General features: G+C 41.5%; 1 protein-coding gene across 1 annotated transcript in view; it reads left to right on the top strand.

Annotated features, from left to right (window-relative positions):
* Window positions 1-13082, top strand: part of TMEM242 (transmembrane protein 242) — a 47269-nt gene that overhangs the window by 17967 nt on the left and 16220 nt on the right. The gene's annotated exons all lie outside the window — the stretch shown is intronic.

Genomic DNA, 13082 nt, shown 5'->3' with positions numbered 1-13082 from the left:
TGATAATATGTGAAAGAATTATGGGCATGTGGGTGAGTTTTGTATTTTACTTTTTTGTGTAATTCTTAAATATGTATTGCTTTGACAATAATACTGCTTTTTTGAAAATAGTCCTAGGTTTTCTTTTTATTAATTTATGCTGACTGTAAAGCACAACTGCCTGGGAGTACACAAAGCTTCCTTGACTACATACGAAATCTGCTTTGGGGGAGGGGCATGCAAATAATAATAAAGTTATTAAGCTTTTGGTTTCTATTAAAATGATGGTCTGTTAGTACTTCACATTGAGTGCATGGAATTGATAGGTAATGTTTGTAGAGTTTAGTAATGTAGGTCATAAATTGAGTAGTAAAGTTTTAAGGTATTTGAAAATATGAACAGTCTTTGATTTAGAAGAGTCATAATGAATCAATCCAAATTTTCATAGACCAACAAAATTAGGTATTTAAATTATATGCTTGAGAACTTGGGCTTTATGGGCTAGACTGTGCTATTTTAGTTTCTAGAATGTGAAAGTTTTTGTATTATGGCACTGATAAGAGGATTATTACCTAAATAAAATATTTGGGGGTGGGATTCTTTTCTGATTGGCACTATTGAATGTATGGAGACTTGGAATCCTTTTATATTGCATCTTCATGTCTTTAACCAAAAAGAGAGAATGAAATAACCTCTCCCTACTGTTAAGTCATTAGGCATATCAGTTTGATTTCCACATCTGAGAAGTCTCACAGAAAAATGAACCCACTGATAATTTTTTAGGACACATCTTTTAAAAGCAGTCGTGTTTATTAATTTGTTTATTCAAAAGACATTTGTGGGCCTACCCTGAGCCTGGCACTGAACTAAGACAGCGCTCCCCAGTGGACTGTTAGTATGTAAGGCATAGGTTTTTAAGCGTTATGGATGACTTTCCAAGGAAATTGTTATTGTATGACCCTGCCCTGAGGCTTGTGGAGAGCAATGTGGTATATTTTGGTTCTGCATTTAGAGGTTTTTATTTTTTTTATTTTTGGCTGTGTTGGGTCTTTGTTGCTGCGTGTGGGCTTTCTCTAGTTGTGGTGAGCGGGGGCTACTCTTCGTTGCAGTGCACGGGCTTATCATTGTCATGGCTTCTCTTGTTGCGGAGCACGGGCTCTAGGCATGCGGGCTTCAGTAGTTGTGGCACGTGGGCTCAGTAGTTGTGGCGCACGGGCTTAGTTGCTCCGCAGCATGCGGGATCTTCCCAGACCAGGGCTCGAACCCGTGTCCCCTGCATTGGCAGGTGGATTCTTAACCACTGTGCCACCAGGGAAGCCCTGCATTTAGGGAGTTTTGATGAGGTAGCCCTGATTCCAGTGATGAACTTTTTTTTTTTTTTTTTTGTGGTACGCGGGCCTCTCACTGTTGTGGCCTCTCCCGTTGCGGAGCACAGGCTCCGGACGCGCAGGCTCAGCGGCCACGGCTCACGGGCCCAGCTCCTCCGCGTCATGTGGAATCTTCCCGGACCGGCGCACGAACCCGCGTCCCCTGCATCGGCAGGCGGACTCTCAACCACTGTGCCACCAGAGAAGCCCCCAGTGATGAACTTTTATCGCTGTTTACTTCCTCTCATTAGGAAATGTCATGTGTCTATGAGGAATGAAAAGTTTTAGTCAAAAAATGTTGCGCAAAAATGGTTGCGGTCTGTGCACTCATTAAGTAATTGAGATGATCATTCTAGATAAATGCATGTAAATCAGAATCAATCCAGTGTCAAAATAGTTGAATTGTATTAAATCTCCAGTGTAAACCAGTTCCATAGAAAAGGGTGCCATCTAGTGGCTGACCAAGAGCAGCTTGCATTCCCTATTTTAATTCACAGCTACATCTGCTGGCTGAAAAGGCTTTAAAGCAAAGCTCTTCAGTTTATTAGAAATATTTTGGATTTACTCTTTGTTTATTCATAATTAGTGCAGAATTTCATTAACATGGAACATGTTTAATACATCAGATATAAATAAAAAATTTTAATTTACACAATGGTAGATCATTTAATCAGAGGTTCCAAAAAAGGAGAGCTATTGGAAGCTATCCTGTCAGCCAACTGTAGCAGATCAGGCTGCCCAGGATTTAAAGTGGCACCCTGCCTGCCTTAGCGTAGGAACCAGTGCAGGTCCAGCCTGGCATCGCCACACCAGCTCCACCCTGCTGACCAGCCATGGGCATGGCCTGATTGCTCAGAATGGGTTCATCACTTACTTTGAATTATGGTATTTTATCATGTGTTTATGATCGAGGCAGCATTAATTTTATAACAGGAATGAATTGTGAAAAGAATGAACGTTCACTATGGGTTCATGGTTCCCTATTGCAGCTGTGCACATGATCCTGGTGCATTCGGGCCATGTGAGTGCACAACATGGTGATGTGATTAGATTGTTTATTAGGGCAGATGTTTTAAGTTTAGAGAATAGTGGAGATAAATGCTCTTCAGGCAGTAAGGGCGTTATTGATACTAACTGGTAATCCCCCAGTTGTCAAAAGAAAAAACCATGCCACCTATAGTTATTTACATGTTAAAACTTTTTTACCTTTTATTATTTATAGTAGGTATTGAGCAAGAGGTTGAGCATATTTATGGTTAGGCTGTCTTGTTTTTTTTTTCTTCCCTTTGAAGGAAAAACATTAGGTGTATAAAAAATTCCTGATAGATATGATTGGAATCGCTATAGCTTTTTATGCTTAATGGACCCGTGTTCTGCATTTGTTTGAAGTTATCTCAAAATACTGGTCAGAATCACCCACTGCTAATATTTACTGTGGTTGTGTTAGAATATATTCATGATACCTGGCGTAGTTAAATTTGCATGTCATTTATAGTTGTCTTCACAGGAGCTAAAACATCGATAGAAATAAAACCATGAATGGGAACATTCTCAGTTATTGTAAAATACTTTAAATTGTCCAGAGATTTAAATTTTAAAATTAACTCTTATAAATGGAGTTTTTTTTTTAACCATGGGATAAGAGGTATTTGTTTTTATTTACATATATTGGTGTTTATTTTCAAAGAAAAAATATATTTAGGACCTACTTTTTTTAAACAAAAATGGGTTTTTAAATAAATTTATTTATTTATTTGTTTGTTGGCTGCATTGGGTTTTCGTTGCTGCGCGGGCTTTCTCTAGTTGCGGTGAGCGGGGGCTACTCTTCGTTGCGGTGTGCGGGCTTCTCATCGCGATGGCTTCTCTTGTTACAGAGCAGAGGCTCTAGGCTCGTGGGCTTCGGTAGTTGTGACTCGTGGGCTCTAGAGTGCAGGCTCAGTAGTTGTGGCACACGGGCTTAGCTGCTCGGCCGTATGTGGGATCTTCCCGGACCAGGGCTCGAACCCGTGTCCCCTGCATTGGTAGGTGGATTCTTAACCACTGTGCCATCAGGGAAGCCCATGGCTTTTTTTTTATAAAAAAAAAAATATATATATATATATATATATATATATATATGTACTCATTGTATGAAAAGAAAAAATCAGTGTAGAAAAGGTCAAAAACAAAAATCACCAAAGATCTCCCTGAATTGTAATCACTTATTATAGTAGGAACATCCTTGTAGAGCTTCTATAGGCATGCTCATATAATCATATATAAATACTCTTTTACTGGACTACTATGGAACTCTTTGTCACTGAATACTCATAAGAACATCTTTGCACAGTGGAGTATATGAATCTCCATCACTTTTAATGGCTACATGGTACTCAATTGTATGTTATAATTAATCGGTCTCCAGCCAACAGCATTTAGATTGTAATTTTTCACTATCAAACACCATGTGAACCTCTATAGGCATACATCTTTTTGTACTCTTCTTTGTCAAGAAATGTGTTCTAAAGACAGAAGATGCTATTGTTGAATCAAAGTGTATTTTTAAAATGTTTTTGATATTTGTTGCTAAGTGGCCTTCCAGGAAAGTTTATACAGTTTAGAAGATACCAGCAATGTATACAAGTTTCCTAGCACCCTTGCCATCAGTAGCTTTTATTACTCTGAAATTTTTGCCAATCTGATACATGGAAAATTTCTTCCTTTATTGTGTCTCTCTGAAGACCTTGCTGCTGTAAAGGCTTTTATGGAAATAATCTGTGACTGGAGTCACGAATACTCTCCAGCCCCAGTCTTGCCTCCTCATCTAGTATAGGTTGCTTTTTTCTCAAAAGGCCAGACCTCTTTTTCTTTAAAAAAATAAAACATGTTAAAACATACATATTTTAAATATTTCTCTAAAAAGTGTCATTTGACTTTCCTCTTCAAAGAAAGATTTTTAAAAAATTCTTCTCCATTATGGTTCATCACAGGATGTTGACTAGAGCTCCCTGTGCTGTACAGCAGGACCTCGTGGCTTATGCATTCTCTGTGTAATAGTTTGTGCTTGCTACTCCCGAACTCCCGGTCCCTCCCTCCCCCACAACTGCAAGGCTGTTCTCTGTGTCTGTGAGTCTGTTTCTGTTTCGTAGATAAGTTCATTTGTGTCATTTTAGATTCCACATGTAAGTGATAGCGTATGGTCTTTGTCCTTCTCTTTCTGACTTTGCTTAGTATGATCATCTCTAGGTCCATCCATGTTGCTGCACATGGCATTATTTCATTCTTCTTTATGGCTGAGTAATGCTCCATTGTACATATATATACATCTTCTTTATCCATTCATCTGTTGATGGACATTTAGGTTGTTTCCATGTCTTGGCTACTGTAAATAGTACTGCTGTGAACATAGGGGTACATATATCTTTTTGAATTACAGTTTTGTCCTGATATATTCCCAGGAGTGGGATTGCTGGATCATATGCCAACTCTATTTTTAGTCTTTTGTGGAACTTCCATACGTTTCTCCATAGTGGCTGCACCAATTTACATTCCCACCAGCAGTGCAAGAGGCTTCCCTTTTCTCCACACCCTCTCCAGCATTTATTATTTGTGGACTTCTTGATGATGGCCATTCTGACTGGTGTGAGGTGATACCTCTTTGTAGTTTTGATTTTCATTTCTCTAATACTTAGCAATGTTGAGCATCTTTTCATGTGCCTCTTGGCCATCTGTATGTATTATAAGAAAGATCTTTTAAAAGAAGTAATATTATACCTTATCTCTGAGACAATGGTGAATGCGCTCTAATAAAATTTATTTTCTCCAGCTCTTTTTTGTAGCTGTTGCTAGGCATACTTTTATATTAATATTTAGGCTCACTTCTTAATTACCTTATGACCAGCTTGAGGGCTTTTGCTAATTACAGTCAAATTTCTTTTACTTTTTGCTAATTTCAGTTTTACCAACATTCTGGTGTATCTCACATTAAATACATTTATTCTTACACCGTGTTTACTTATTTCAAATGAAAGCAGCATTGTAGGGCGAATGCTCGAACCCCACATGTAAAATAAAACTATGGAAAAGCTTAAAAGTTTTTAACTTCTAAGATATCTAAGAAGGAAATAAACTTCATGCTGTATACTTTTCATTGGTTTAGGTCAAAGATTAAAAACAAATTCGAGTCTCCTGGCAAGTTGTTTAATGGTAGCCACTTCTGAGTGGTCTGCAGGGCAAGTCTGAAACACGGCTGAAACATTTCCCTCTGTGTCCTCGCCTAATCTAATTTCAGTGCTTCCAAAGATTTCTACCAGCTCCGCCCCCAGGAAGAAAGCTTCAGTTTCTTATTCTGACTGCCTTATGTCAGCAGCCCCCGCCTTGCTTCCTCTTCCTGATGGTACTTCCTAGACCGCTCAGAACGCAGTCGTCATGATCTTGCAGAGATAGCTCCATCTGTCAAGCCCTCGGGCCTTCAAACAGCTTAAGCATTGAGGAATATTTTTCCTGGAATCATTTTTAAATTAATTGGAAGTGGCACTGTGCATCAGTTCAATTCAGGTCTGAGGTGACAGTTCAGGTCTGAGGTGACAAGAACATCTCTACACGCCTTATTTCCCATTCCATTGCAGCTCTAATGGGCTTGGCATCCCGGTGGTGGGAGGTACTCTGTGTGAATGTCAAGGAGCAATTTGGTGACAGAGAGACCGAATCAAAGGGACTCGCTCAGTTTAAAATGGGACGTAGTGACTGATGTACTGTCCCTTTTTTTTTTTTTTTTGCCAAGGGTTGGGGGAAATCAGCCGTTTTGGCGTATTGCCAAGATTCCTCTTTAAAAACCTACCAGTTTCCTTTTACAAGTAAAATAGGGCCCCAAGCATCTTATAAAGCATTTTATAAAGTAAGAATGTGCAACACTTACCAGGAAAGATAAGCTCTGCCATAAAAGCCTTCTTGTTGCAGGCCTGACACAAACCAGGCTTAATCACCTCAAGAATGTTCCCCGTCTCACTCCACTGGAGGGAAGGTAGCCTTGATTTCACTTGGGTTTTCTTACTGAGCATAGAAAATACGTCTCACATAAGCAGATCTCTAACCAAAGCATTGTGGAGTGCAGACCTGATAGCGCACGCTTTCCCCTTAAGCTTTGTTTCGGTATTTCCTGACTGAAATACTTCTAACAATTTTAAGAAGAAATCTTTTTTTTTAATGTGCTGTATATCTTTCCACAACGCAGATTGTGTTGAACGTAATTTCACTTTTTCTTGATGACTCAGCTATATCAGTTACTATTTGCTTCTGTGCTAACAGATTCTGGGCTTTCATAGTTCTTATTCTTTCTGTACTTCTTCCTGATCCTACTTTGGCTCTTGTTTTTCACCTCCCACCATCCTGTTGACTTCAGGTTCCTCCTTTGCCCTGGTATTTTCTCCACGGTTCTGTCCATTCCAGTGGCTTCATCCACATGCAGACAACTGCCAGGACCGCGTCTTCAGCCAGACCCCTGAGCTCCTAGCTCACGGGCCCGTTTGACTGGACACTGATGCTTGGATGTCCCACTGGTGTTACGTGTGTTTCCACTTGAACTGTCATTTACACCCCCCCCCATTTCGCCCCCCAACCTACTGCCAGGTCACCCACCGTGAATGGCAGTGTCATCCATCATCTAGCAATGCTGCCTGGACTGAAAAGCTGGACTTTATCATGACCGCACTCTCTCTCACCCCTGTATCTGATCAGTCACCAAGTCTTGCTCCTCCCCCACCCTCACAGCCACTGTAGCTGGGGCACCTTCCTGCCCCAAGGTGCTTATCACAGCTAAGGTCCCTTCTCCCTGCCTGCCACCTTGCCCTGTCACAGCCCTTTCCCCACACTACCGCAAGGATGCGCTGGCCTTCCTCTTCCCCGCACCTCTGCCTTTCTACCATGGGCGGAATATCCATGCTGCGGCCAAAGCCCCACACGCATGAGGGCATCCACCCGCCTCCCACCCCCATCTACCCAAGGACCTCACTCCCATAATTATCCCCAGCCTTTGACGGTGATCAGTTTTCCCTCTGCTGCAGTGTGTGGAGACGTGTTCTAGTTTCTCCCACCTCTAAAAGTCTTCTCTCGGTGTTCCTCGTCCTCCTCCAGGTACCAGCCCATGTGCCTGCTTCCCGTCATAGGAGAGGTTTCTTGAAAAGAGTTGGCTGTGATCACTGTCTCCACTTCCTCTCCTTTTTCTCCTCAGTCCAGCTTCTTTCCCAGCACACCCAAAACTGCTGGTGTGGGTCGCCAGTGCCGTCCTTGTTGCCAGGTCCAGGTCTTGTCGTCATCCTTCTCTTACTTGACCTCTCAGCAACACTTGACACGAGGGAGCCTTCTCCCCTCTCTTGGCTTCTACCCCTTCCACCTCACTGGCCATTTTTGTTCATCTCCTTTTCTGGCTCCTCCTCTGCAGACCTGGAAGTGTTGGAGTGTCCAGTGGCTTCATACTTGCACTCTTCTGTTCTCCATCTGTCCTCAATCCTTGGTGCTCTTGCCTAGTCCCTGGCATTAAAAACAATCTATACAATCTGATAATGTCCAAATACATAGCTCCAGCCTGACCTTCAGATTTGCCTTGAAACCGCACGTGGTCCATCTCATCTCACAGGCATGTCAAAGCCCCACGTCCCAGCCAGAAGTTGTGGTTTCCTCTCCTCCTCCCTAACTTGCTCCTCCCTTAGTCTCTCCCATTTCAGTGAGTGCCACTCCCATCCCCCCAGTCGTTCAAGCCAAAAACCCAGCCGAGAATCATGGTAGATTTTCTCATTTCCTGTCATTCCCTTCACCTAAGCTGTGAGCACCTGCTTGTTAGCCCAGCTGCTAAACAGAGCCTGGCTCTTTCGTCTCTCTCCACCTCCATTCATCTTTTGCCTGGTGTATTGAAACAGTTTCCTGTCTAGTATCTCGGCCTCTCCTTTACTTTCCCTAGAATTTTTTTTCCCACGTAGATATTTTTTAAATGTAGGTCAAATCATGTCACTCCTTTATTTAAAAACCCTTCAGCATCTCCTGTTGAGGAAGTCTCACAGGATGTAGCCCCACCTACCTCGCTGACCTCATCTTGAGCCACCACCATCACCTCTCCCATCCCACGCCCACCTCGCCCTGCCAGGCCCTGGGCCTTCTTGTTCCTTCAGCACTCCAGCCTTATGCGTAGGGCCTTTCTAGCTTTGCCCAGGAAACTCCTTCCCTGGGTCTTTGCAGGGCTGGCTCTGTGTTGCCATCCAGGGTTTCAACACAAATTTACTTCACCCCCTCAGAGAAGCTTCCCCAGACCGTCTAATTAAAATACAGTAGCCTCTTCATTCCCACCACTCAGTTCCTCTCTGATGTTATCCTGTTTTGTTTTCTTCACGACACTTGTTGCAAAATGAAGTTATATTGACCATTTTAAAATGTTAATCTGTTTTTGCTAAAAGAACATAAATTCTAAGAGAGTGGAGTGTACCTTGTTCATTGTTGTATCCTCAGCACCTGCACCATGCCTACTAGCACAGAGGAGGTACTTAGTGAACTCTGTTGGATGAAATCTGATCACACTGCCGCTGTCACTTCAGTGGCGCCCTCTTGCCTTGAGAATACATTCCAGGGTCCTTGAAGACGTTTGTAAGTTCCTGTGTGATCGGCTCCTGCTTATTCTTTAACCCATTGCTTCTCGACCAGGGCGGGGGAGGTGTGTGCGGCAAATTTGCTATGTCCCATCCGCCCACCTCCACCCACGACGGAGATTTGGCAGTGTCTGGAGGTACTGTCTGGGCCGTCATAACTACAGGAGAGCTACTGGCATCTAATGGGTAGAGGCCAGGGAAGCTGCTGCACATCCTACAGTGCATGGGACAGGCCCACAAAGAATGATCTGGTCCAGAATGTCAGGAGTGCTGCGGTTGAGAGTCTAGCTGTGCCTCTAATAAGCCTCTGTCACGGTCAGAGGTCTAGCCGTGCTGAAAGGCAGTGTGCTTTCTAGCCTCAGAGCCTTGTCCTTGCTGCTCCCCCACCTGGAACACCCCTTTCTTTCTTCACTATTCCCAATGCTGCTGACCCTCTCTGTTGCCCAGATAGAGTCTGGAGGCAAATTAGTTTTTAAACTTTATAACGTGGAGTTAATCTGTTTTGGCAGTTTGGAGTTTATAAAGGTAACTCAAGGTTACCTCAAACTGAAAGTAACTTCCATACACAAAAACATCCTTTGTGTCCTTTTTTTTTTGATGGTAAGGCTGCTGTTACTGAGGACTAGAGTATTATTTCTGTTAAGCCAATCGCAGAGAATAAATGAGCTGAATTAGTAAAACAGCACTTAGTGCAGTCAGAGCCTAAGCCATAAAATTAAACTCTCACTTTTTAGATATGATTTAGGATGTTTAAACACATACTAATGAATATTAATTTCTTTGTTTTTCATGTTTTGTGCCACATTAAAATAATTCCTTTTTAATGATTCATACAAGCAGCTTTTTTACATTGCATTAAAAATTATGTGTAAGATGATGCCTTTAAAGAACAAAAGTGAGATCTGGGTAACCTACCAGAAGAGCTTGCCAATTCATGTTATAGTATTTGAATACCATAAATAGGAAGTTGGTGCCAGGGTTGCTTTTTGAATGGACATATTCTACCTTTATTCTACTCAGTAGACAAAGCTTTGTGGCCCTGCTTTTGTCCTGCCCCCAGCGTTCCCAGTACTGCTGACAAAAGAAAATACTTGGAGGTACTGCGATCTGTAAAGATGCCCCACACAAGGATTACGGAGTTAGGTGGATTTTAGTATCTATGAGCAACAGAATCACAGCCCACTGATTTTTTTTAAAAAACTACAATTTGCATTTTATGAGTTTCAAATCACAAGGCTTTTAAAATAATTGCGTTTATATAATGTTCTACTTGCATGCTGGTGAGTTTATAGCTTACAGTATTAACACTGCTTTCATTGCATCTTGTTTGTTTGTGTTTTCAAATCAAGGGTTTTGTGCACGGATTATTTTCTTAAAAGTTTTCCATAGAACAAAACATTTTAAATAACTTCAAAGGAGAAAAATATTCCTTCTGCCTCTGCATATTTATTTTACTGTGTTTCTAGCACTGTAGAATTTTTTTTTAATTTGTATGTTGTAAGGTGGTAAAGGTGGGCATTAGCTTTGAAAGTAATTAAGAAATCTTTTAGTTTATTCATAGCTTTATCTGAAATTTATGCATCAACCTTGCTAAGAAACCCCAGACAGGCACCATTTTACTTACCGCTTTATTCAGAACTCCAGCACCAGGTGGATTCTCCAGCCCTGCCTTTCCATCTCACTCACATTTTAGCCCTCTAGCCTTACTTGGCTCAGTTCTGTAGTTATTTCCTCATTCTTTTCTACCATAAACATTTACTGAATCCCTATTCATATACCAAGCTCTGTTCTGGAGGATAGGGATATGCTGTTAAATAAAAGGTGATCCCTTTTGGAGTGACAAATTCATAAGTAATTACATTTAACTGTGTGTGATAAATCCTGTAATGGAGAGAGGTACACAGTACAGTGGTGGCGGATTTTTAAAAAGTCAATTCTCCTTGGGAGATTGTAGAAGACTTAGGAGAGCGTGGAATATTTGAGCTGGACTCCTAGATGGAAAAAGGGCAGGGGGAGCTGGGGATGAGAGTCCAGGTGGAAGGAATAGAGTGACTTAGTTTACAACCATCCTTGGTCCAGACGCTTGCTAGTCATCTTTATTTCCTGATTCCTCCCTCCTAAGTGGTGTAACCAAAAGTATTATGGCATAATCCTGCCATCAGCCATAATATTATACTGAATTTTGAATAGATAATTTGAATTAGATTTTCCATTCAAAAGGAGTAATGAGCCACCTAAGGCAGAAGGTCATTAGGGAGCTGGCTAGCTATACTTGGCTTTCCACATCTTTGGGTAGACCTGTCATCTGTTCATCTTTTTTAGTTCTTTCCTTCTTATCTCAAGACTTACTGTAAATAAAAGGCCGCTTTGTTTGAGATATTTTTATTTTGGAGAGTGTTATTTTTCTCAAAATTGATTTAGTGTGGCTAAGGGGAAAAACTGAAGAGGCAGCTGTCATAGTGATGGTATTTCTGAAGAGGTTCAAACTCTAGAAAGAAAATTACTGTAGAAAAAGGCCGTCTAACTAAGAGTCTTTATGTCCTTGAATTTCATCCTCAAGAACACTTATAAGAAAAATGACTGGTCAAAGGAATCATTGTAGGAAAAAGTGAGAACAGGCATCAGGTTAAAACATTTCAAGCTATGACTGGGATAAAAGAAAGAATAAGATGTCAGCCACCATTAAATAAAGATCATTTAAATATTCTCCTTTTTAATTTGACAAATGGTGACCATAAATCTGACCACCGGGGTGGAGAGAACGCATGTATGTGGTGCTCTTACCATTTTGTGTGACACGGAGCTTGTACTGTACCATCTAAACAGGGTGCCACCAAGTCACACTGAAACAGGATTGCAGGATCTCCACTGTTGCCACACTTTTCTCACCTCTCACCAACTCCTTTGCTTACTGTTGCTCTCTTCCTGGACTGCAGCTCAGTGGCAGAAAGAATGAGAATAGCTTTTCAAGTCCTGAATGTAAAATATTCATTTTGTCAAGATTTGGTATTCTAAAATGGAATATATATGTGTACACACACACACACACACACACATATATATACATATACAATTTTTTTTCCTGCCTGTGAGGAGGCGGCATGTACCAAGAGCTCCGTTAGGGGAGAACATACTGCTTTCTTGGAATGAGAGGAAAGCTTTGAGGAATCATTACATGGTCAGAGTTCTGTTTATATAAGTGAGGAGAAAGTACTGTTATTTTTGTTTGGACTTTTATAGTTTATTGGGTTTAAGGGCGTGTGTATATGTGTGTGTGTGTGTGTATATATATATATATATATATAAAACATATATGTATCAGATGTAAAGTTTTTATTTCCTTAGAAATTTGAAAGGACATTCATAATACTGACCAGAAGAACTCAGAGGAAAGTAAGGTACACTGGTGCCATATTGCACTAGCTAATATTTTAGTACTTTAATCAATAATCTGGTTTGTGCAGTTGGCCAAAATTTGCCATTTTAAGGACGTAGAAGATATATCTTCATGCTGATATCAGGCTACATCATCACCATCTTTCTACTCGAGAAGTCGTTTTCGATCAGGACTCTCAATTAGGAGCTTTCCTTTGTCGCGACTGTTTGACTAGCTCACGGTCGGCTCCTGCCCCTTGTCGTCAGGATCCTACGACTTCCGCAGTCACGGTCGTGACTGACATAAAGGCAGCGGAAGCCTTTCCAAGCGTAAGGTTCTCGAACTGGATACAACGGGAAACAGGAGTCCCACTTTTCCAACGGATGCAGGGAAATGGTGCAGGAGGCCATTGGGAGACAAAGGATACGCACCTGGTTATTCCTGGCAGGGATACAGTTAAGAAAATTTAACCTTATTTTCATCTGTACTGAATGGAAATGTTTTTACTTGGCATATGTAGTGAAAACAGAACATCAGTAATCCCAAGGATCTGGGTTGTCTCATTATACATGCTAAGTAGTGGAGAGAATTCGAGTTCTTAAAATTTTAACTCCAGAATTCATTTGCGAGAGGAGCCCTTCCGCGTCGTCGTCGTCGTCGTCGTCGTCCCCCTCCCCGCAATCAGATCAGACGTGAAGTACTTTGCGGAGGCCCGTTTGAGGCCACGAGAGCTGGGCTTGCCTTGCG

Source organism: Monodon monoceros, unplaced genomic scaffold (genome assembly GCF_005190385.1).
Source record: "Monodon monoceros isolate NGI ecotype Baffin Bay Population unplaced genomic scaffold, NGI_Narwhal_1 Super_Scaffold_15, whole genome shotgun sequence".
Lineage (NCBI taxonomy): Eukaryota > Metazoa > Chordata > Mammalia > Artiodactyla > Monodontidae > Monodon > Monodon monoceros.
The sequence above is the reverse complement of the archived record's forward strand: the minus strand, read 5'-3'. Positions and strand labels throughout refer to the sequence as shown.